This window comes from Lolium perenne, chromosome 2 (assembly GCF_019359855.2).
Source record: "Lolium perenne isolate Kyuss_39 chromosome 2, Kyuss_2.0, whole genome shotgun sequence".
NCBI lineage: Eukaryota > Viridiplantae > Streptophyta > Magnoliopsida > Poales > Poaceae > Lolium > Lolium perenne.
The window spans coordinates 40,637,107-40,662,508 of NC_067245.2; positions in this window are offsets into that span (position 1 = coordinate 40,637,107).

Here is a 25,402-nt window from a genome sequence, read left to right on the forward strand (position 1 = left end):
CCATAGTCCAGGGGTAGACTACTCACACATCACTCCGGAGGCGACCATGGCGGTGTAGAGTCCTCCGGGAGATGATTCCCCTCTCCGGCAGGTGCCGGAGGCGATCTCTGGATCCCCCGAGATGGGATCGGCGGCGGCGGCGTCTCTGGAAGGTTTTCCGTATCGTGGCTCTCGGTACTGGGGGTTTCGCAACGGAGGCTTTAAGTAGGCGGAAGGGCAGGTCAGGAGGCGGCACGAGGGCCCCACACCACAGGGCCGCGCGGCCAAGGGGGGGGCCGCGCCGCCCTAGGGTGTGGCCCCCTCGTGGCCCCACTTCGTCTCCTCTTCGGACTTCTGGAAGCTTCGTGGCAAAATAGGACCCTGGGCGTTGATTTCGTCCAATTCCGAGAATATTTTGTTACTAGGATTTCTGAAACCAAAAACAGCAGAAAACAGCAACTGGCACTTCGGCATCTTGTTAATAGGTTAGTTCCAGAAAATGCATGAATATGACATAAAGTGTGCATAAAACATGTAGATAACATCAATAATGTGGCATGGAACATAAGAAATTATCGATACGTCGGAGACGTATCAGCATCCCCAAGCTTAGTTCTGCTCGTCCCGAGCAGGTAAAACGATAACACAGATAATTTCTGGAGTGACATGCCATCATAACCTTGATCATACTATTTGTAAAGCATATGTAGTCAGTGCAGCGATCAAAACAATGTATATGACATTAGTAAACAAGTGAATCATAAAGCAAAAACTTTTCATGAATAGCACTTCAAGACAAGCATCAATAAGTCTTGCATAAGAGTTAACTCATAAAGCAATAATTCATAGTAAAAGCATTGAAGCAACACAAAGGAAGATTAAGTTTCAGCGGTTGCTTTCAACTTGTAACATGTATACCTCATGGATATTGTCAACATAGAGTAATATAATAAGTGCAATAAGCAAATATGTAGGAATCAATGCACAGTTCACACAAGTGTTTGCTTCTTGAGGTGGAGAGAAATAGGTGAACTGACTCAACATTGAAAGTAAAAGAATGGTCCTCCATAGAGGAAAAGCATCGATTGCTATATTTGTGCTAGAGCTTTGATTTTGAAAACATGAAACAATTTTGTCAACGGTAGTAATAAAGCATATGTATCATGTAAATTATATCTTACAAGTTGCAAGCCTCATGCATAGTGTACTAATAGTGCCCGCACCTTGTCCTAATTAGCTTGGACTACCGGATCATCGCAATGCACATGTTTTAACCAAGTGTCACAAAGGGGTACCTCTATGCCGCCTGTACAAAGGTCTAAGGAGAAAGCTCGCATTGGATTTCTCGCTATTGATTATTCTCAACTTAGACATCCATACCGGGACAACATAGACAACAGATAATGGACTCCTCTTTTATGCATAAGCATGTAACAACAATTAATAATTTTCTCATATGAGATTGAGGATATATGTCCAAAACTGAAACTCCCACCATGGATCATGGCTTTAGTTAGCGACCCAATGTTCTTCTCTAACAATATGCATGCTTAACCATAAGGTGGTAGATCGCTCTTACTTCAGACAAGACGAACATGCATAGCAACTCACATGAAATTCAACAAAGTGTAGTTGATGGCGTCCCCAGTAAACATGGTTATCGCACAACAAGCAACTTAATAAGAGATAAAGTGCATAATTACATATTCAATACCACAATAGTTTTTAAGCTATTTGTCCCATGAGCTATATATTGCAAAGGTGAATGATGGAATTTTAAAGGTAGCACTCAAGCAATTTACTTTGGAATGGCGGAAAATACCATGTAGTAGGTAGGTATGGTGGACACAAATGGCATAGTGGTTGGCTCAAGTATTTTGGATGCATGAGAAGTATTCCCTCTCGATACAAGGTTAGGCTAGCAAGGCTTATTTGAAACAAACACAAGGATGAACCGGTGCAGCAAAACTCACATAAAAGACATATTGTAACATTATAAGACTCTACACCGTCTTCCTTGTTGTTCAAACTCAATACTAGAAATTATCTAGACCTTAGAGAAACCAAATATGCAAACCAAATTTTAGCATGCTCTATGTATTTCTTCATTAATGGGTGCAAAGCATATGATGCAAGAGCTTAAACATGAGCACAACAATTGCCAAGTATCACATTACCCAAGACATTTATAGCAATTACTACATGTATCATTTTCCAATTCCAACCATATAACAATTTAACGAAGGAGAAACTTCGCCATGAATACTGTGAGTAGAAACTAAGGACATACTTGTCCATATGCTACAGTGGAGCGTGTCTCTCTCCCATAAAGTGAATGCTAGGATCCATTTTATTCAAACAAAACAAAAACAAAAACAAACCGACGCTCCAAGCAAAGCACATAAGATGTGATGGAATAAAAATATAGTTTCAGGGGAGGAACCTGATAATGTTGTCGATGAAGAAGGGGATGCCTTGGGCATCCCCAAGCTTAGACGCTTGAGTCTTCTTAATATATGCAGGGGTGAACCACCGGGGCATCCCCAAGCTTAGAGCTTTCACTCTCCTTGATCATGTTGCATCATACTCCTCTCTTGATCCTTGAAAACTTCCTCCACACCAAACTTAGAACAACTCATTAGAGGGTTAGCGATAATAAAAATAAACATATTCAGAGGTGACACAATCATTCTTAACACTTCTGGACATTGCATAAAGCTACTGGACATTAATGGATCAAAGAAATTCATCCAACATAGCAAAAGAGGCAATGCGAAATAGAAGGCAGAATCTGTCAAAACAGAACAGTTCGTATTAACGAATTTTATCGAGGCACCAGACTTGCTCAAATGAAAATGCTCAAATTGAATGAAAGTTGCATACATATCTGAGGATCACTCACGTAAATTGGAATAATTTTCTGAGTTACCTACAGGGAAAACAGCCCAGATTCGTGACAGCAAAGAAATCTGTTTCTGCGCAGTAATCCAAATCAAGTATGAACTTTTCTATCAACGACTTTACTTGGCACAATAAAACACTAAACTAAGATAAGGAGAGGTTGCTACAGTAGTAAACAACTTCCAAGACACAAAATAAAAACAAAGTACTGTAGGTAAAAATATGGGTTGTCTCCCATAAGCGCTTTTCTTTAACGCCTTTCAGCTAGGCGCAGAAAGTGTGCATCAAGTATTATCAAGAGACGAAGTGTCAACATCATAATTTATTCTAATAATAGAATCAAAAGGTAACTTCATTCTCTTTCTAGGGAAGTGTTCCATACCTTTCTTGAGAGGAAATTGATATTTTATATTATCTTCCTTCATATCAATGATAGCACCAACAGTTCGAAGAAAAGGTCTTCCCAATATAATGGGACAAGATGCATTGCATTCAATATCCAAGACAACAAAATCAACGGGGACAAGGTTATTGTTAACGGTAATGCGAACATTATCAACTTTCCCCAAAGGTTTCTTTGTAGAATGATCAGCAAGATTAACATCCAAATAACAATTTTTCAGCGGTGGCAAGTCAAGCATATTATAAATTTTCTTAGGCATAACGGAAATACTTGCACCAAGATCACATAAAGCATTACAATCAAAATCTTTAACCTTCATCTTAATGATGGGCTCCCAACCATCCTCTAGCTTTTTAGGAATAGAGGCTTCGCGCTCTAGTTTCTCTTCTCTAGCTTTTATGAGAGCATTTGTAATATGTTGCGTGAAAGCCAAATTTATAGCACTAGCATTAGGACTTTTAGCAAGTTTTTGCAAGAACTTTATAACTTCAGAGATGTGGCAATCATCAAAATTCAAACCATTATAATCTAAAGCAATGGGATCATCATCCCCAATGTTGGAAAAAATTTCAGCAGTTTTATCACAGGCAGTTTCAGCTTTTAGCGATTTGTGCGGTTTCTCGCTTTGCATTAGAAGTGGAAACATTGCTAACACCAATTCTTTTATTATTAATAGTAGGAGGTGCAGCAACATGTGTAGCATTAGCATTACTAGTGGTGGTAATAGTCCAAACTTTAGCTACATTCTTCTCTTTAGCTAGTTTTTCATTTTCTTCTCTATCCCACCTAGCACGCAGTTCAGCCATTAATCTTATATTCTCATTAATTCTAACTTGGATGGCATTTGCTGTAGTAACAATTTTGTTATGATGATTTTCATTAGGCAAAACTTTCGATTTCAAAAGATCAACATCAGCAGCAAGACTATCGACTTTAGAAGCAAGTATATCAATTTTCCCAAGCTTTTCTTCAACAGATTTGTTAAAAGCAGTTTGTGTACTAATAAATTCTTTAAGCATGGCTTCAAGTCCAGGGTGTGAATTCCTATTATTGTTGTAAGAATTCCCATAAGAATTACCATAGCCGTTGCCATTATTATAAGGATATGGCCTATAGTTGTTACTAGAATTGTTCCGGTAAGCATTGTTGTTGAAATTATTATTTTTAATGAAGTTTACATCAACATGTTCTTCTTGTGCAACCAATGAAGCTAATGGAACATTATTAGGATCAATATTAGTCCTATCATTCACAAGCATAGACATAATAGCATCAATCTTATCACTCAAGGAAGAGGTTTCTTCGACAGAATTTACCTTCTTACCTTGTGGAGCTCTTTCCGTGTGCCATTCAGAGTAGTTGATCATCATATTATCAAGAAGCTTTGTTGCTTCACCAAGAGTGATGGACATAAAGGTACCTCCAGCAGCTGAATCCAATAAATTCCACGAAGAAAAATTTAGTCCTGCATAGAAGGTTTGGATGATCATCCAAGTAGTCAGTCCATGGGTTGGGCAGTTTTTAACCAGAGATTTCATTCTTTCCCAAGCTTGAGCAACATGTTCAGTATCTAATTGTTTAAAATTCATTATGCTACTCCTCAAAGATATAATTTTAGCAGGGGGATAATATCTACCAATAAAAGCATCCTTGCATTTAGTCCATGAATCAATACTATTCTTAGGCGAGAGATAGCAACCAATCTTTAGCTCTTCCTCTTAATGAGAAAGGGAACAATTTTAATTTTATAATGTCACCATCTACATCTTTATATTTTTGCATTTCACATAGTTCAACAAAATTATTAAGATGGGCAGCAGCATCATCAGAACTAACACCAGAAAATTGCTCTCGCATAACAAGATTCAGTAAAGCAGGTTTAATTTCAAAGAATTCTGCTTAGTAGCAGGTGGAGCAATAGGTGTGCATAAGAAATCATTATTATTTGTGGTTGTGAAGTCACACAACTTAGTATTTTCAGGGTTGGCCATTTTAGCAACAGTAAATAAAGCAAACTAGATAAAGTAAATGCAAGTAACTAATTTTTTTGTGTTTTTGATATAGCAAACAAGATAGCAAATAAAGTAAAACTAGCAACTAATTTTTTTGTATTTTGATTTAGTGCAGCAAACAAAGTAGTAAATAAAACTAAGCAAGACAAAAACAAAGTAAAGAGATTGAGAAGTGGAGACTCCCCTTGCAGCGTGTCTTGATCTCCCCGGCAACGGCGCCAGAAATTTGCTTGATGCGTGTGGTTGACACGTCCGTTGGGAACCCCAAGAGGAAGGTGTGATGCGCACAGCGGCAAGTTTCCCTCAGTAAGAAACCAAGGTTTAATCGAACCAGTAGGAGTCAAGAAGCACGTTGAAGGTTGATGGCGGCGGGATGTAGTGCGGCGCAACACCAGAGATTCCGGCGCCAACGTGGAACCTGCACAACACAACCAAAGTACTTTGCCCCAACGAAACAGTGAGGTTGTCAATCTCACCGGCTTGCTATAACAAAGGATTAACCGTATTGTGTGGAAGATGATTGTTTGCAGAAAACAGTAGAACAAGTATTGCAGTAGATTGTATTTCAGTATAGAGAATTGGACCGGGGTCCACAGTTCACTAGAGGTGTCTCTCCCATAAAATAAACAGCATGTTGGGTGAACAAATTACAGTTGGGCAATTGACAAATAAAGAGGGCATGACCATGCACATACATATTATGATGAGTATAGTGAGATTTAATTGGGCATTACGACAAAGTACATAGACCGCCATCCAACTGCATCTATGCCTAAAAAGTCCACCTTCAGGTTATCATCCGAACCCCCTCCAGTATTAAGTTGCAAAGCAACAGACAATTGCATTAAGTATGGTGCGTAATGTAATCAACAACTACATCCTTAGACATAGCATCAATGTTTTATCCCTAGTGGCAACAGCACAACACAACCTTAGAACTTTCTCACATCGTCCTGTGTCAATGCAAGCATGAACCCACTATCGAGCATAAATACTCCCTCTTGGAGTTACAAGCATCTACTTGGCCAGAGCATCTACTAGTAACGGAGAGCATGCAAGATCATAAACAACACATAGATATAACTTTGATAATCAACATAACAAGTATTCTCTATTCATCGGATCCCAACAAACGCAACATATAGAATTACAGATAGATGATCTTGATCATGTTAGGCAGCTCACAAGATCCGACAATGAAGCACAATGGGGAGAAGACAACCATCTAGCTACTGCTATGGACCCATAGTCCAGGGGTAGACTACTCACACATCACTCCGGAGGCGACCATGGCGGCGTAGAGTCCTCCGGGAGATGATTCCCCTCTCCGGCAGGGTGTCGGAGGCGATCTCCTGGATCCCCCGAGATGGGATCGGCGGCGGCGGCGTCTCTGGAAGGTTTTCCATATCGTGGCTCTCGGTACTGGGGGTTTCGCAACGGAGGCTTTAAGTAGGCGGAAGGGCAGGTCAGGAGGCGGCACGAGGGCCCCACACCACAGGGCCGCGTGGCCAAGGGGGGGGGCGCGCCGCCCTACGGTGTGGCCCCCTCGTGGCCCCACTTCGTCTCCTCTTCGGACTTCTGGAAGCTTCGTGGCAAAATAGGACCCTGGGCGTTGATTTCGTCCAATTCCGAGAATATTTTGTTACTAGGATTTCTGAAACCAAAAACAGCAGAAAACTTGACAATCGGCACTTCGGCATCTTGTTAATAGGTTAGTTCCAGAAAATGCACGAATATGACATAAAGTGTGCATAAAACATGTAGATAACATCAATAATGTGGCATGGAACATAAGAAATTATCGATACGTCGGAGACGTATCAGCGCTCCCGATTTTTCTCCAATATGGAGCGGTAAGCATTGAGTGTGCCAACCGTGGTTCCCGCCGAAAGCGGTGTGTTGTTGAGTACGGCTGCCTTGGCCGCCGCCCACTCCTCTTCCGTAATGGTGTGGTCGCTATTGTCATTGCTGGCGCTATTCTCAAAACTAGCCCGCCTGCTGGAACGGGGGGTGCAATCTCCGTCTCCCCTGTTAGCGACGTAAACTTGGAGGGGCGCCACTCTTCGGGTGTCTCCTCGGGCGACGCTGCCGATGCTGTCCTCTCCTGATGAATAGTAGGTGTTGCAGATGAATGGCTTGTTGCTTGACCCTAGTCCATGCCTGGTGTCGCAGTTCATGCAGTAATACGAGGTCAGCTCCGAGGGCACGGGGTCATCAGATCCAACCGACATGGAAGATGCCGAACGAGGAATCGATGGCGCGGACGGACTCGACGGGCTTGTCAGGCCAGCCGAGAGGTCGGGTGTCGACGATGCGCTTGGACTCGTCGATCTGGAGATAGGGGATTCCAGCAACCGAAGAATTCCTTCTGAGTTGACGTTGTAGTGGACGCTCCCAAAAGCCATCTCCATGTTGCCTTGTAGACCAGAGAAGGTCGAGCGAGATGATTCGCTGTGCGGGGTGAATTCGTAGGAGCCAAAACAGATCGGGCTTCCCAGATGAGGCGATGATGGTGCTGATGAAGCTGCTGATGACATGACGGGTTCAGCCGATGTCCGATCTTGTGCCGACAGGGTTCCCACAGACGGCGCCAATTGTCGAGGGTACTCCTCGCCAATGCCCTCCGATAGGGGCTTAGGGTTGATGGAATCCTGTAGGCTGACACGAGACATCGGTTCACAGACAAGCGGGGAGAGCGATTTACCCAGGTTCGGGGCCCTCGATGAGGTAAAACCCTTACGTCCTGCCTGTCTGTTCTTTGATTATGATGACAATGGGTTACAATGGGGTGCCGAATAGTTCGGCTGAGATCTAGTCGAGATTGCTATTGCTAGGGTTGCCTAGCTCTAAGCTTTTTCTGACTAAGATTGCTAAGATTGTTCGTTCCTCTCGGCAGCCCCTCTCCTGGCCTTTATATAGGAGGCCAGGTCTCAAGAGGCTTAACCGAGTACGACTAGATTTACAGTAGTTTAGATCCAATCTTTCCTTGTTTGTTCACTTCCTTGTCTTGCCCGTCAAGGAATCTTCTGGTACACCGACCTAGCGGCCCATCACGCCTTCACGTATCTTCATGGGCCTCCAATTAGTCAATACCGGATAGGGCAACACTGGTTACTCGAAGGGTAATTCCCACGCCAGTAGGAATAAATTTTTAAACGGAGCTCTACAATGATGGCACAGAGGAGGTGGCCTGCGGGGTGCCGAGATGAGATCGACGTCCACAAAGAACTGCATGAGGCGAGACCAGACGCATTAGATAGATATGAACTAGACGCGTTTAACCATGCAAAGAAGAGAAGAAATGGTCGACGACATCGACGACTACCTCAAAACTTTGACTGACCGTGTCCGACACGAACACGAGCAATGTAGAGAAAACTAGTGTCTCTCCTTTCTGGCGTGTATAGATGGGTGCTAGAAGAGTGTGGTGGCGAAGGGAAAGACCTCGCGGTGGTCTGTGGCGTCCAGCATAGCGGGGCGGCGTGGCCGTGCCCACAGCGGCGTGCATGCATGTTCGGCATTGGCATCAGCATGTACGTTCGGCATTAGCCTCGGCGGTATCTCTGGTGTGTAAGTGATCGAATGAGGGGACGGGATTGAGGGTGCATCCCGACGGTGACCTAGCCGTGGCGGCGAGCATAGCCGTTCTGACCATGCCGATATCGGCATCGACATCGTTTTGAGGCTGTGGTGCTCGAATCAAGGTGGGATTTGTTTCTTGTACGCCAAAAGTGATTTGAAACAAGTTTCGTGTTGAAGGTTAGGTAACGAAAGTTTGTAACTAAGCCCAAAATTATACTAGCGCCATGGTGAGGTTCTTTTTGATAGAGCTATACAATTGGGCAAACTTTTTTGACACTATTTAGATGGGATTCCTTGTTGTTACACGTATGGCATCATGTATGGCAAATTTGGGGTCATTTGGAGATGTTCGAAAAAATCACTTTGCTTAAACGCATGCCGTTTCGTCTCACTGAAACCAGCTTTTCTAACAAGGTGATTTATTCTACCTTCTCTAAATGACCTAAAATTTCATACAGCTGATCTTCTATACATAGATAGATAGATTGTTTCGTTTTTATATTTTTCGAACTTTTTATTTCCCTTTATAATACCCAATTGATTTTCAGGTCAAAACCTCGAAAAACAGCATCATGTATGGCATCATTTTCACCCTAAATTTCAAATTTTGTGAAACTTTTCCTTTTAGATATTCCTTGTTGTTATAGATATGGCATAATGTATGCCAAATTTGGTTAGGTCTCACTGAAACCAGCTTTTGTAACAAGTTAGGTTTTTTCGACCTTCTCAAAAGGGATTTTTTCTACCTTCTCTAAATGACCTCAAAAATCATACAGACGATCTTCTATACAAAGATAGGTAGATTGTTTCGTTTTTACATTTTTTTGAACTTTTATTTCCCTTTATAATACCCATTTGTTTTCAGGTCAAAACCTCGAAAGTTAACATAAGTAGATGGTGAACCCTTCCAAACTTCAAATACAGAGATAGATAGATTGGTTCGTTTATCATTTTTACCATGAATAGTAATGGCTACAAGAAATCGGTGATGGTTTATCATTTTTTGCGTGAAAAGTAAAGGATACAACAAATCGGTGATGATTTATCATTTTTTCGTGAAAATTAATGGCTACAACAAATCGGTGATGGTTTATCATTTTTTCGTGAAAATTAATGGCTACAACAAATCGGTGATGGTTTATCATTTTTTGCGTGAAAATTAATGGCTACAACAAATCGGTGATGGTTTATCATTTTTTTCGTGAAAAGTAATGCCTAAAAGAGTTTATAATTTTTAGCGCGTGAAAATGATAGAGAGAGAGGGGTTATCCTGCCCGTTAGCATACTTAGAGAGTGAAAGGTAACCGCCGACAGAGAGAGAGGGGTTATCCTGCCCGTTAGATCATACGATCAACGGTCGGCGGGCACGATCCGCGTGACATGGGCTAGACCAATGAGGGCAATGTTGCACGTGTGAGAGAATTTGTGGAGGGAGAGGGAAAAACTGAGTAGTATCAAGAAACCAAGGGCACCTATGTAATAAACAGACTAAGGGATTCAAATATGAGGTTTAAAAAATGGAAAATGCGTGTTTTGTACAATGAAACCCATCTTGGCCTATCTCAAACTATTTGCAATACAAATATACATGAGTGTGAGAATTGTGGCCTCATTTAGACAAAGTATGTTTTGGGGAAAGCTGTTTTGGGAAGGGCTTATTGTTGAAAACCATGCACCTTCATAGCTACTAGGTGATTTGAGAAGGCCTTTGAGAAGTGGCTATTTGTGGTAAAACTTGATTTATCTATGACTTATCTATGTTTTGAGAACTGGCAATTTGTGGTAGAGACTCCATGAGTATGTGCCACTATTTTTCGGAATTTTTTGCACATTAAATGACTCATTTAACTAGTTAATCTCATTTGTTGACTGTCTATTGACCAGCTACTTGAGGGTAAAACTGAGCATATTGCACTAGCCAGTATTAGCACTCAAGGGCAAAACTGAGCACACAAAAAATGTTAGTATAATACTTGAGGTTATACCTGAGTATATCTAAATTTCCAGGGTTAGACTCGAGGACGCGTGTTGCGGTGCAGAAATGGAAGACGTGCAATTGTTGATGCGTAGATGCGGGTCGCGGTGCAGAAGTCGAAGACGAGCAATCGTGGATGCGTGTCGCATTGCAGAAGTCCAAGACGTGCATACGTGCAGCGGTGGACGCGTAGGACGCGGGTCGCATTAACCACCCCTTGCCTTTATAGACGCCTCCTCCCACTATCTCTGTCACTCTCACTCGCCTACGCAACGCCTCCTCTCTCACGTCCCATCATCTTCTCCAAAGCAAAAAACCCTCTCCCTCTCCCTCTGCTCTGCCGGCGAGATGGACAAGGAGAATGCCAATCCCATCGTCCACGGCGCCGTCGGCTCCAAGCGCGACGCCTCCCTCTTCGACGCCGTCCCCTCAACGGACGTCGCCGCCTCCTCCACCGGTGCATCGGAGGCTGCTGCCGCCGGTCGCCGTCAGATCCCGTCGGGATATGACCCCTACGAGTATGTGTCGTACGTCCCGCCCCCGAACCCCTACGACACCTCCATGGAGGACGCATGGAACGAGGTAACTACGGTTTGCTTCCTTTTTTGTTCCCCATTCCTTTTTGAACCCTATTTTTGCTGGTGTAGATGGATCTGTGGATGGATGAGTATTGGGCTAATATTTGCGCCGATTTTATTCCATTTTGCTTTGATCCCTCCTTGATTTCGTTTAAGATTTGGGGTTCGGCCGTTCGGTTAATTTATGCAAGTAATAATGGGATCTCAATCAGTTAATTTATGCAAGTAATCATAGGATCTCAATCAGTTATTTTATGCACGAATCAAAAGATATCAACCGTTTAAATTTTGCAAATAATCTGGAATGTGTTAGTTCAGATCTGGAATCTGTTTCTTTGCCTATGATGAATCGGTGGGCACAGATTTTTACAGGGAGGGTTCAGCGAACCATTTATGTGTACAAATCTGTTGTGCATGAGCTTTGGTTCGCTGACTACATCCCTGTAGACATATAATTGTGTCCACTCTAACTGAGGCTGCCTCTGTTTCTCCTAACTTTGTTATCATGCACGTTAGTCATCGTTGCAACTCATTCACTAATAGTTCCCGTTTGACATGGACCAGCTGTCTGGCAGCGACGTCGGCAGCGACGACGAGCACCATGACATCAAGACTCGCCAGGTGCTGTGGAGGCTGCAGGTCGGCCAGTACGTCTCCTACTTCACCATCGACAAGGGTGTCTACAGGTGCCCCTTCTGCACTAGGAGGCTCGGCGGCACTGACTTCAACTGCCTCCTCACGCATGCTGAGAACATCGGCAACACCAACCCCAAGGTCGGCGCGTCGGTGAACCCCCACTCCTTCCGCGCCAAGCACTTGGCGCTCGGCATGCACCTCCGCAGCATCCAGCGGGTGGAGATCTCCGCCGGGCGCATGCCTCCGCTCAAGCCCAAGGCTCCCAAGGGGAGCAACAAGTGGAGGTAGAGGCAGATGGGGTAGGCGGAGTCCTGGACGTGTGCTACTGCTGCCTCCTCCATTTTGTTGTTGGGATCCCTTTGTTGTTAGCTAGGGATCCCTCGTTGTTATGTTGTTAGTATGATGGTGCTGTGAAGAACCTCGACCCTACTATGTTTGGCTGTTGAATGCAACTTATTATCTAGGGAGGGATCCCTATTATCTATCCCTATTCTACTATATGACCTTGTGAATTTATCGTACATTCCCTGTAGATTTGCTTCTAGATTTAACTACATACATATGGACCAGATGGAGTACTAGATTGGGCTCCCTACTAGATTTGCTGCCATATTGGGCAAACAACGAGGGCCAAAAGGCACAAATAATAATTGAAGAAAGACAGAAATGCAAGCTTCTCTAGATTTGATACTAATTAGGTGAAAAAAGGCAGAGAGAAGGAGGCAGAAAAGGTACTCTTAAAAGGGAAATGCCAATGGCCGAGAGAGACAAAACCTAGCTCATGCTCACATGCAACCAAACGCTATCTCGTCTTGTCCCACGCGGTCCCTTTCTACCAGCCCCACGCGACACGGGCCCACACGACGCAGCCCCACACGTCAGCACGGAACGGTCAACTTAACGGGAATCCTGCCGTCTGAGCTGCTTCTGCGGGTTTCAAACAAGCTCTTGGGGAAAACTGAGGAAAAACTAAGGAGCTGGGGAAAACTGAGCACAACTAAGGAACCGAGGGCACGAAAATAGAAATCCCAAATATTAAATATGAATTCCCTCTTAAGAAAGGTATGGAACACTTCCCTAGAAAGAGAATGAAGTTACCTTTTGATTCTATTATTAGAACCAATTATGATGTTGATGCTTCATCTCTTGATAATACTTGATTTACACTTTCTGTGCCTAGCTGAAAGGCGTTAAAGAAAAGCGTTTATGGGAGACAACCCATTATTTTATTTATGCAATTTTTTTTATATTTGTGTCTTGGAAGTTGTTACTACTGTAGCAACCTCTCCTTATCTTTACTTTATTGCATTGTTGTGCCAAGTAAAGTCTTTGATAGTAAGGTTGATACTAGATTTGGATTTCTGCGCAGAAACAGATTTCTAGCTGTCACGAATTTGAGTAGGTCTCTCTGTAGGAAACTCAGAAAAATCTGCAAAAATTCACAAGTGATCCTCAGATATGTACGCAACTTTCATTCAATTTGAGCTTCTTCATCTGAGCATGTTAAGTGCCTCTAAAAAATTCGTCTTTACGGACTGTTCTGTTTTGACGGATTCTGCCTTTTATTTCACATTGCCTCTTTTACTGTGTTGACTGGATTTCTTTGCTCCATTAACTTTCAGTAGCTTTGGGTAATGTCCAGAAGTGTTAGGTATGATTGTGTTCTCTCTGAACATGTGAATTTTTGATTATGCACTAACCCTCTAATGAGATTGTTTTGAGTTTGGTGTGGAGGAAGTTTTCAAGGGTCAAGAGAGGAGGATGATATAATATGATCAAGAAGAGTGAAAAGTCTAAGCTTGGGGATGCCCCCGTGGTTCATCCCTGCATATTTCAAGAAGACTCAAGCATCTAAGCTTGGGGATTCCCATAGCATACCCTTCTTCATCGACAACTTATCAGGTCACCTCTAGTGAAACTATATTTTTATTCCGTCACATCTTATGTGCTTTACTTGGAGCGTCTATATGTTTTTATTTTTGTTTCCGTTTGAATAAATTCGGATCCTAGCATTCCTTGTGTGGGAGAAAGACACGCTCCGCTTGTTCATATGAACACTGATGTTCTTAGCTTTACTTTTAATGTTCATGGCGAAGGTTGAAAACCGCTTCGTTCATTGCTATTTGGTTGGAAACAGAAAATGCTTCATGTGGTAATTGGTATATTATCTTGAATAATTTGATACTTGGCAATTGTTTTGAGCTCTCAAATAGATCATGTTTAAGCTCTTGCATCATGTAGTTTGAACCTATTAGTGAAGAATTACTGTAGAGCTTGTTGAAATTTGATTTGCATGATTGGTCTCTCTAAAGTCTAGATATTTTCTGGTAAAAGTGTTTGAACAACAAGGAAGACAGTGTAGAGTCTTATAATGCTTGCAATATGTTCTTATGTAAGTTTTGCTGTACCGGTTCATACTTGTGTTTGCTTCAAACAACCTTTCTAGCCAAAGCCTTGTACTGAGAGGGAATGCTTCTCGTGCATCCAAAACCTTGAGCCAAAACTTACGCCATTTGTGTCCACCATAACTACCTACTATGTGGAATTTCTCTGCCATTCCAAGTAAATTGCTTGCGTGCTACCTTTAAAATTTCATTCCTTGTCTTTACAATATATAGCTCATGGGAAAGTAGCTTAAAAACTATTGTGGTAAAGAATATGTCGCTTATGTATCTTATTTCTTATAAGTTGCTTGTTGAGCGGTAACCATGTTTCTGGGGACGCCATCAACTGTTACACTTTTGCTGAATATCATGTGAGTTGCTATGCATGTTTGTCTTGTCTGAAGTAAGGGTGATTTTCCATGAGTTGAATGGTTTGAGTATGCATATTGTTAGAGAAGAACATTGGGCCGCCAACCAAAGTCATGTATCATGGTGGAAGTTTCAGCTTGAACATTAATCCTCAATCTCTTATGAGAATATTATCTGTTGAATGCTTAAGCATTAAAGATGAGTCCATTATCTGTTTTCTATGTTGTCCCGGTATGGATGTCCTCAAGTTGAGATTTATCAAAAACGAGAAATCAAATGCGATCTATCTCCTTGGACCTTTATACAGGTGGCATAGAGGCACCCCTTTGTGACACTTGGTTGAAACATATGTAATGCAATGATAATCCATGGAAATCCGAGCTAATTAGGACAAGGTGCGAGCATTATTGGTATTCGATGCATGAGGCTTGCAACTTATAGGATGTTTTATGCATAACACATATGAATTATTACTACCGTTGACAAAATTGTTTCCATGTTTTCAAAATAAAAGCTCTAGCACATAAGTAATCCCTGCTTCCCTCTGCGAAGGGCCTTTCTTTTACTTTATGTTGAGTCAGTTTACCTACTTCTTTCTATCTTAGAAGCAAACACTTGTGTCAACTGTGTGCATTGATTCCTACATACTTGCTTATTTGCACTCATCATATTACTTTGTGTTGACAATTATCCATGAGATATACATGTTGAAGTTGAAAGCAACTGCTGAAACTTATATCTTCCTTTGTGTTGCTTCAAAACCTTCTATTAAGAATTTATTGCTTTATGAGTTAACTCTTATGCAAGACTTATTGATGCTTGTCTCGAAAGTGCTATTCATGAAAAGTCTTTGCTATATGATTCAGTTGTTTAGTCATTATCTTTACCATTGATTTGAATCACTTCATTCATCTCATATGCTTTACAATAGTATTGATCAAGATTATGATAGTAGCATGTCACTTCAGAAATTATCCTTGTTATTGTTTACCTACTCGAGGGCGAGTAGGAACTAAGCTTGGGGATGCTTGATACGTCTCAAACGTATCTATAATTTCTTATGTTCCATGCTAGTTTTATGACAATACTCACATGTTTTATATACACTTTATATCATTTTAATGCATTTTCCGGCACTAACCTATTAACAAGATGCCGAAGCGCCAGTTCTTGTTTTCTGCTGTTTTTGGTTTCAGAAATCCTACACAGGAAATATTCTCGGAATTGGACGAAACAAAAACCCACGGTCTTATTTTCCACGGAGCCTTCCAGAAGTCCGAAGAGGAGACGAAGAGGGGCGACGAGGCGGCCACACCCTAGGGGGGCGCGGCCCCACCCCTGGCCGCGCCGCCCTATGGGGTGGGCCCCTCGAGCGTCCCCCGACTCTGCCCCTTCGCCTATTTAATCTCTCCGTCGCGAAAACCCTAGTACCGAGAGCCACGATACGAGAAAAGTTCCAGAGACGCCGCCGCCGCCAATCCCATCTCGGGGGATTTAGGAGATCGCCTCCGGCCCCCTGCCGGAGAGGGGAATCATCACCGGAGGGCTCTACATCACCATGCCTGCCTCCGGACTGATGCGTGAGTAGTTCATCCTTGGACTATGAGTCCATAGCAGTAGCTAGATGGTTGTCTTCTCCTCTTGTGCTATCACGTTTAGATCTTGTGAGCTGCCTATCATGATCAAGATCATCTATTTTTAATGCTACATGTTGTGTTTGTTGGGATCCGATGAATATGGAATACTATGTCAAGTTGATTATTGATCTATCATATATGTGTTGTTTATGATCTTGCATGCTCTCCGTTGCTAGTAGAGGCTCTGGCCAAGTTGATACTTGTAACTCCAAGAGGGGGTATTTATGCTCGATAGTGGGTTCATGCCTCCATTGAATCTGTGACAGTGACAGAAAGTTTTAAGATTATGGATGTGCTGTTGCCACTAGGGATAAAACATCAATACTTTTTCTAAGGATATTTGTATTGTTTACATTACGCACAGTACTTAATGCAATTGTGTGTTGTTTGCAACTTAATACTGGAAGGGGTGCGGATGTTAACCCGAAGGTGGACTTTTTAGGAATAGATGCATGCTGGATAGCGGTCTATGTTCTTTGTCGTAATGCCCTAAGTAAATCTCATATTAGTCATCTTTACTATTAAATTGCAATAGGTGGCTGCCTGGTGTCACACTTGGGCCTCCTATATGCAAGCTAAGATTTAAATTGAGGGCCCAAAATCTCCAAGTCGAGAGGCTAAGAAAAAATGGTGGCCCAAATCCCCACAATCCAAACCGAGCTCCAAAGTTTTCCATCCGTTCCTAAAACAAATGATGTACGGATCAGTTTCCTTTTTTTGCTAAGTGTACGGATCAGTTTCCGAGTTCATTACAAATCCAAGGTAGCAATAGCTTGGCTACTAAAAAAGTGATCGATCAGAAAACTAAGAACTATTCTGTCCTTCTGCCGGCAGTTCAGGTCTTTTTCCGGCCAACGCTGGTCCGTTGATATTCCTCAACACACTGACAGGAGAGACTGTCGGACATCGTTTTAATCGTGCTCTCAGGTTCTAGCCCATCTTCATTTGCATCATTTTGTCTACTTTCGGTCCATGTTGCTCTCCCTCGTGGATCTGTAGTCAATCTGCATCAAAATTCTATTGTACACATGCAATCTATCAACATTAGAAATTAGTTAACCAGCATAAAAAATCTCTACTAATCTATACCTAATAATAAAGGAGCTAACGTTTCCGTGGTTTGGTCCGTCGCTTTATGCTTTCGTCCATCTAGCTTTACGCTTTCATATGTCGAGTTTCCTTAATCTGACGAGAGAGGGTGTTTCTTTTGGTTTATCAAATTTGGTAGTCGCCCGTCATAGTTTACACCATCATCCGATGTGTGCAGGCCAGGCGGAAGAGGAGTACGGCCCGTACCAGATCAAGTTTGTTCTCCATCAGTTGGATTGAAGCTGACGAAACGGGCACAGCTGTGACGACGTACGCTACCTTACATCTATTTGGTAGTTCTGACTTCGGAAAGAAACTCCATATCGATCACGTATAGCCTTCCATAGCGGGGACGTTCCAAATTTCCTCCGTTGGTTGCATATATAGGTGAGCACATCTCGTAAGATCGAGCAGGACAGATCGATCACGACGCGAGATGCCGAGATCGAGCACGACGAAACTCACGACATTCAACCAATGAAGAAACGAAGCAACGAGGCCGAGGTGCCTCTCCACGCGGGCAACGAGATGGCGCTGCTGCGCGACCGGCTCGAGTTTATGCAAGCCTCCCTCTGTGACTCCGACCGGCAACGCCGGACGCACCAACGCCGGCGGGCTGAGCCACTTGCCCGCTCCTGCGTGGCCAGATTAAGCTGGACGGATTCTCGTTATATCTGACTGTAGAACTTCCTATTGTCTCGTGAAAAGGCAGTAGCAGGTACATGCAAGGGAGGAAAGACTGCATCTGGCACACAGCAGCAGGCAAAGATCACATCTAGGAAGGACGTAAGGATGAACGGGGACAGGTCGCCTGATGTAGCTGCTCGGAATCGGGTGGTGATCGACTTTCTACGTGGGACATCGCTGGGAACCTAAGCGACTTGGAGGGCAGCATAGCAAGAAACCGTTGATATTACAACAGACCAGGACTATGAAAGCAATGTGCAAGGATATCGATTGACAAGGTGAGTAAGTTTTATGTCCTGCGTTGTGTGTCCCGGCGCCACAATGCTACTCTAGACGATGATGACGCAAGCAGCCGACGGCCAGCCTCATGAAGCAAAAATAAATAAATTAGATGACCTGATCACAAGAGCATTTTCAGTGTCTCATAACCTGTGATTGCTGATTGCCAAGGAGCCGAAATAAGGTGGGTTTGGAGCTAATTGCCAAGGAGCCGAAATAGCTGATTTAGGAGTGGTGCACAACAGATTCTACGAAAAAGGATCGCTACACGGCTGCCCTACTGCTTTGATGAGTTCAAACTTATCAGAGAGTATGTTAAAATGCAACTGATACAGTTGCTTTACTGCATTCAATTTATTTCTCTTGTTATTTTGTCATTGTTTTTACATGAAAATTCAAAGTGAACGTGATTACTTGGATATATATGTGATTGAACACTGCTTTGTTTTGTCTGATCACCTATATTCAATGCTGCTCGCAAGGTAATGCAAAAACACCAACGTTGTCTTACTGAACTTAAACTATGTCGATACAACACAAGTTAATTTATCCACCATCTTCACTGTTACGTGATAAAAGCAATTTCATCTTCGTATTGGCTCAAGATCATGGGTTAGTTAAACTAAATTAAATTTTTTGGTCGGAAATAATTTGCTTGAGCTATGATTCTCATCTCGGGAATAGTTTTTTTTTAATAAACAGGGGCCTACTCGCAAGAATGTCAGGGGGTGTGGAGAGAGACGGGATCGTGTTTTGGGAGGGTGGTAGATGTGCCCAAACGTCGACTATTTTTCATTCAGCGCTGCTGCTTGATGCGCGTGAGGGATTTAATTCTGTGATTCTATCCAGTGAGGTGCGGTTGCACTGGTATTTGATGATCTGTGCTCCTTTTGAGTCAATGCCACACAAAGTTACAGTTTCATCTTTATGATTGGAGCTTGAGCAAAGGTACCATCTCACCTTTCTGCCTTGTATTTTCAGGTGTATCTATGCATTCTTTGTTCTTTTTCTGTAGTCATCTCATAAACTTTTAAAATTTTGCAAAACTATTGAAAATTAGTCTATTCTACCATGTTACTAGAGCAAAAAAAAAAACGTAGGCAAAAGTTTTACCTCATTCTATTAATTTAGAAGAAGTTTTACAAGAAACTAAAATAAGTTATTACAATCGGATTACTCTCCGGGCATCAAAACACTCACACGTTTGGCACCCGCGGCTACCGAAAACGACAACTCCTTGATGTTTGAAAGGATCACCGATGTTGGCATTTCCTTATTTCGAAAAACTCTAGCATTTCTTTCAGTCCAAATTTCCAACGAAGTGAGAGGAGGACGGAGGAGATGGCTTTATGGTTTGTGGAAGAGGGCCCGATAATGAGAAGCCACCATTCTTTCAGCGTCTTAGTTGGCCATGGATGTAGGTCGATGAAGTACAGACCTAGCCATTCCTTGATGAGGCCCCAAATCTTTTGTGTGCGTTGGGAATGAACAAGAAGGTGGTCAATTGATTATGAGATTTTTTTGCAAAGCGGACAAAGGCCAGAATTTGGTCATCCACGCGTTTGCAACCGGTTCACCGACGAAGAACTTCACTTTCAGAGGCGCCCAGACATTCCACACCATCTTTTTCATGTCGGTGTTAATAGACACATGGAATTGAGCTTTGTATGTCGAGGCCGTCGAGGATTGGCCATCTTCCGTGAGCGTCCAAGATATAGTATCCTCCAAAGCGTCATTTAGGTGGAAATCTTGAAGTTGTATCCAAAGGTCAGCAAATTGTTCCAAGTGTGCGAAGGAAAAATCTTAGGGCCCTTGAAATTTTCTCAATGCATAGGAACCCGGGCCCCCGAGCTCCTTGGGGTGGCAAACCGTCTTCCAATTTACTTTGCATTGGCCTCCCGTGACCTTGTCGGTCACCGACCAAAGGAAAGCTCTCTCAATCTTCTTCATGTTGTTTGAGACGGACGACGGTATAATGAGCGAGATTGGGTGGAAGATGGCTTGTGAAGCAAGAATGGATTTTATTGTAAAGTTAGCATATTTCAGTCTTCCGCAGCAACGCGCGGGCATTTTCCTAGTAAAGTCCTAATCATTTCGAAAAAAATCTTAACAGGACGTGATGGTACATAAATAAACAAACACCGCCATCCGTGCTTTGTTTCGTATGTAAAAAAAAATCTACAAAAAACGGACCGGGTGTACGTACGTGATGAAAAACAAGGTCAGATTGTTCTTCGTCCAGATCGGTACGTCCTTCGTAACAGGATAGATCAGAGGGACCTGGCTCGAGTCGTTGCATCGAAGTGCAAGGAGCAGGGGACTGCGCTTGACACTCTTATCTCACACTCTTATCTCACACGGTGCAAATTTCCAACCTGGATCCATGCTCTCTGACCACCCCGTCTCGGATATGTGAACAAAGGTGTTTGGATGCATACCCTGCCATCTCTGTAGGAAGGCAAGCGGCGAGCTCCCGAGAGAAGGTCGGTTGATGGCAAGGGAAGGGACTTTGCGGTGGCATACGAAAGGAGCACGCGACGGCCGGCCAGAAAAGGGAGGCAGTGTGCGCATCCGATCTTGGGCTTCACCATAGAAAAATAACTATAATAGCGTTGTGGGACACATAGGACCAAGCAGCAGTGTCCATGCGTGCGAGGACTCGAGAAGGCATGTTGTGGCAGTCCGACGTCAAATACACACAGTTGAGCATAAAACTACAAACTAGATATAAAAATATTGTGCACATTAAAACGTGAGGAACTACACACTCTCAATTTATACATTTTACACGCAGATTCATTTGTTATTTAATATCAATGTACTCTCTTCAATCCATATTATTTAATGCTAATATAGATATACAGTATGTAGATACATTTTAGTTGTAGATACATTGATTCTAGCATCAACTAATATGGATTGGATGGAGTAGGAGTAATTAGCTAAATTCTATTTTATGTGCACGAGCTCGGAAATGAATCAGGTATGGTACTCTATTTGTATGTGTACGTCTCCCCACAAGCTAAGTTAGAAGAAGTTACCTCCAGTCGCCTCCTCAAAAGGTTTCTAGGACGCGCTGGACATTTTATCGTCTCCAGTCGTGCGTCCCAAAGGTCCTTTCCGTCCAACGCGGTTCTATACGCTGTCCGGCATCCCGAGCACGTCCCCGCTTCACAGGGGATGCTTCAGGACACCGGACAGAGCGAGGAGCGAGGCGGGGAGTGGCTGGCCCGATGCGTCATTGGCACATGAATAAGTTTGGGGCAAATTTTAGGGAACGCAACTGGGCAGTGACGCCACCCAAACGCAACACGAAGAAGCGGCGTCCTCCAAACATTAAATCCGGCGCGTTTTGGGAGACGCTTTGAGAACGTGACTGGAGATGCTCTTACCTATTTAATTACATGCTCGTCTCGTCGTGGTATTGATGATTGAATGCACATGGGTGGTATGCAAGTAGCGGCGGTGTCATTGCATGGATCGTGCACCGTGGAGGTAAGGTATTGGTGAAACAACAACACACACACACATGAAAGGTGTTGGGTAGTGGCTTCCTGCACTAGCCGACCGTGATGGTGCTTGACAAAAATTGGGAGAGGAGGAATGAAGACATTTTTTTGCTAAACCTTTGGTCAAAGCCGGGTAGGCGCGCATGGTGACAGGTTGAACGTGGGTCATCCGTAGGAGGTTGATGGAGGACTCGAAGCAAGTCAAAGAATGGTTTTTTATTTCACAAGAAAGAAAGAGGGGGTTAAACGCCTACCACCTATCTAACCTTTTTTTATAAGCACCACCTATCTAACCTTAATTGTGAACAACATTGTTTGATCGGTATGTTCTTTAATTCATTTTATTTCGTGGCAACGCACGTGCATTCAGCTAGTCATGATATATATGTGCATTGCTATGCTCTCTCTATTTGTCAATCCCCCAACTGTAATTTGTTCACCCAACATGTTATTTATCTTATTGGAGAGACACCACTAGTGAACTGTGGACCCCGGTCCATTCTTTTACATCTGAAATACAATCTACTGCAATCATTGTTCTCTGTTGTTCTTTGCAAACAAACATCATTCTCTACACCATACGTTTAATCCTTTGTTTACAGCAAGCCGATGAGATTGACAGCCTCACTGTTAAGTTGGGACAAAGTATTTTGATTGTGTTGTGCAGGTTCCACGTTGGCGCCGGAATCCCTGGTGTTGCGCCGCACTACACTCCTTCACCAACAACCTTCACGTGGTCTTCATCTCCTACTGGTTCGATAACCTTGGTTTCTTACTGAGGGAAAAACTTGCTGCTGTGCGCATCACACCTTCCTTTTGGGGTTCCCAACGGACATATGCATCACACGCCATCATCCATCTAATGAGAAGTTGCCATATATTATCGAGGCTGTCGGCAGAGAAAATGATGGACACACAAAATCTCTAATTAGGTAACATCGACGCGCACATCATGTGCTTTTGATGAAGGTGGTGGCTCAAAACTAGCCTTTCAGTTGAAAATTTCGAAATGGACCGAGGGCTTGACTCGTCATCATTGACACATGCATGCTGGATCAACCCTTCTTGAAGACTTCGTCTAGAAGTTTTGTACTATTTTCTTTGTTCGGTCACTTGTCATAGTGTTTGCTCTAGGATTGTGTACATATTGTCGCCTCAAACTTTTCTTTTCTAGACAAAATTTATTTGGTATAAATGTTGAGCTTTACTTATATACGCGAAGCCCCGATGACCCATCTTTTGAGAATAATAACAATTGTATTAGATTCAATCAACTTAGAATTTCTAAAATCCCAGACACAAAAATGAGTTGCAACTGTAGTTCAAAAAAAGTGTAAGAGCATCTCTAACAGAACCCGTAAACCCCGCCGGAACCGAACTTTTCCGGCGGATTTACGGGTTCGGGCTGAATGTGTCGTAGATCAGTGACCAAAAAGATGGGCCGGCCCGCAAAATAAGTTCAGGGGCTGAACAAATCTCCGAACGGCCCCTATTAAAAGGGTTCCCGGAGGGGAGTTTGGGTCGCAATCCCTACTCCCCTCCGCCGTTCCTCTCCCTCCGCCGCCGCTAAGCGCCATCTCCGGCGAGCAATCCAGCAAGCCCCAGGCAGCAATCCACCGGCCGACGGTGGGCAATTGCGTCCCGAGGCGCTCCGCAGGCCGTGGCGCCGGATTGGGCGGCGACGACTCGCCGCCGCGTCCGCTCGTCTTCCGCACCAACGCGGAGCGGTGATACGTCCAATTTGCATCACTATTTTATATCATAATTTGCTGTTATTCATTGATATATTTCATATTTGGACATAATACTTATGTTATTTCATCTATTTTGCATGTTTCATGATTATTGGAGGATCGAGCACCGGAGCCAGGATTCTGCTGGAAAAAGCGCCGTCAGAATGCAATATTTCGGAAGATCAACAGTTGACGGAAATTATACGAAAAACCTTATTTTTCCAGTAGATGAAGTGAGCCAGAAGGGGGAGCTGAGGGGACCCGAGGTGGGCCCACCCCATAGGCCGGCGCGGCCCAAGGCCTGGCCGCGCCGCCCTGTGAGGAGGGGGCCCACAGCCCCCTCTCGCATCCTTTTCTTCGCGAACGTCTTCGTCCCGAAAACCTAAGCTCCAGAAGGTACCTCGCAAAGAGTTACAGCCGCCTCTGCGAGGCGGAGAACACCAGAGAGAAAAGAGCTCTCCGGCGGGCTGAGATCCGCCGGGGAAATTCCCTCCCGGAAGGGGAAATCGACGCCATCGTCACCGCCATCAAGTTGGACATCATCTCCATCACCATCATCATCATCTTCATCATCATCACCGCCGTCTCCACCGCAGCACATCGTCACCGCTGTAGCAATTTGGGTTTGATCTTGATTGTTTGATAGGGGAAACTCTCCCGGTATTGATTTCTACTTGTTATTGATGCTATTGAGTGAAACCGTTGGACCAAGGTTTATGTTCAGATTGTTATTCATCATCATATCACCTCTAATCATGTTCCATATGATGTCTCGTGAGTAGTTCGTTTAGTTCTTGAGGACATGGGTGAAGTCTAAATGTTAGTAGTGAAGTATGGTTGAGTAATATTCAATGTTATGATATTTAAGTTGTGGTGTTATTCTTCTAGTGGTGTCGTGTGAACGTCGACTACACGACACTTCACCTTTATGGGCCTAGGGGAATGCATCTTATACTCGTTTTCCGATTGCGGGGTTGCCGGAGTGACAGAAACCTAAACCCCCGTTGGTATATCGATGCAGGAGGGATAGCAGGATCTCAGAGTTTAAGGCTGTGGTTAGATTTATCTTAATTACTTTCTTGTAGTTGCGGATGCTTGCAAGGGGTATAATCACAAGTATGTATTAGTCCTAGGAAGGGCGGTACATTAGCACAGGTTCACCCACACAACACTTATCAAAACAATGAAGATTAATTAGCCGTATGTAGCGAAAGCACTAGACTAAAATCCCGTGTGTCCTCGAGAACGTTTGGTCATTATAAGTAAACAAACCGGCTTGTCCTTTGTGCTAAAAAGGATTGGGCCACTCGCTGCAATTGTTACTCTCGCACTTTACTTACTCGTACTTTATTCACCTGTTACATCAAAACTCCCTGAATACTTGTCTGTGAGCATTTACAGTGAATCCTTCATCGAAACTGCTTGTCAACACCTTCTGCTCCTCGTTGGGATCGACATTCTTACTTATCGAAGATACTACGATACACCCCCTATACTTGTGGGTCATCAAGACTATTTTCTGGCGCCGTTGCCGGGGAGTGAAGCGCTATTGGGAAGTGGAATTGGTAAGGGAAACTTCTACTGTTTGTGCTGATTTTATTACTGCCTGCTGCCATAATTCATTATGGAGAGATCTTCTCTCGAGTTTT